The sequence below is a fragment of the Myotis davidii genome, unplaced genomic scaffold, assembly GCF_000327345.1.
Source record: "Myotis davidii unplaced genomic scaffold, ASM32734v1 scaffold503, whole genome shotgun sequence".
NCBI classification, from domain to species: Eukaryota; Metazoa; Chordata; class Mammalia; order Chiroptera; family Vespertilionidae; genus Myotis; species Myotis davidii.
In genome coordinates this window covers 29,114-29,988 of record NW_006294757.1, presented here as the reverse complement: position 1 = coordinate 29,988, position 875 = coordinate 29,114, and positions in this window count along the sequence as shown.

The window sequence follows — 875 nt, the reverse complement described above, 5'->3', positions numbered from 1 at the left end:
CATTTCTTCCTCTTGGAGAGGTTTGTAGGGAATTCTTCTGGCTTGTAGGACCATTTGAAGTTTAAAGGTATCTAGACGGAATGAGATAAAGCAAGTTAACAGAATTAGAAGACATGGTCCTAGGATTATGGCCATGAGTAGCATTAACAGTTGTCCTGTCAATGGAAGGAGCTATTTTCAGATCCCCGCCCCCCCCCGAAGCTCAGGTCTCAACTTCTGTTTTATTCATCTTGTTCCTATTTTGTGTGTGTAGGAAGTAGTAATTTTATGGTGCTTCTGTATTCCAGCAAGGGCAGAAGAGTTCTCCTCCTGGGACTAGCCTCGGGTTCCTGCGGCACTCATAAAAAGACAAAATGAAAATTACTAGAAAGATAAAAACAATGATTATCCAGAAATACCAGAGCATTTTGCCTTTAAGAGAAGATAAGAAACAAAGTGTAAGGAAGAATTCAGCAGGGTGTTCTCTGAATCCTTTGGGGCAGGTTGATTAGCCAGGTCCGTTGTCTTCTTGAGGCTGATCTGCAGCGGGTGTGTCTGGTCAGAGGTCACCTTCCAGTCAGGCTCCTTGCTGTCCTGGGCACAGAAGGAGCTGGGCTTGTGACCTGGCAGATGCCTGGGGCTCTGAGTGTACACGTCAGTTTGTCCTTCTGCAGTGAGGGCAGCATCTGGAGGGAGCCGAGGACAGACACTGGGACTTGGTCCCTGGAAAGACTCGCTGGGCCAGCTTTCTGGGGTACGGGGTGCGTTTTATCAAGCTGTCCAGCTAGACCAGCGGTTCTCAGCCTGTGGGTCGCGACCCCTTTGGGGGTCAAATGACCCTTTCACAGGGGTCGCCTAAGACCATCGGAAAACACATATATCATTACATATTTTTG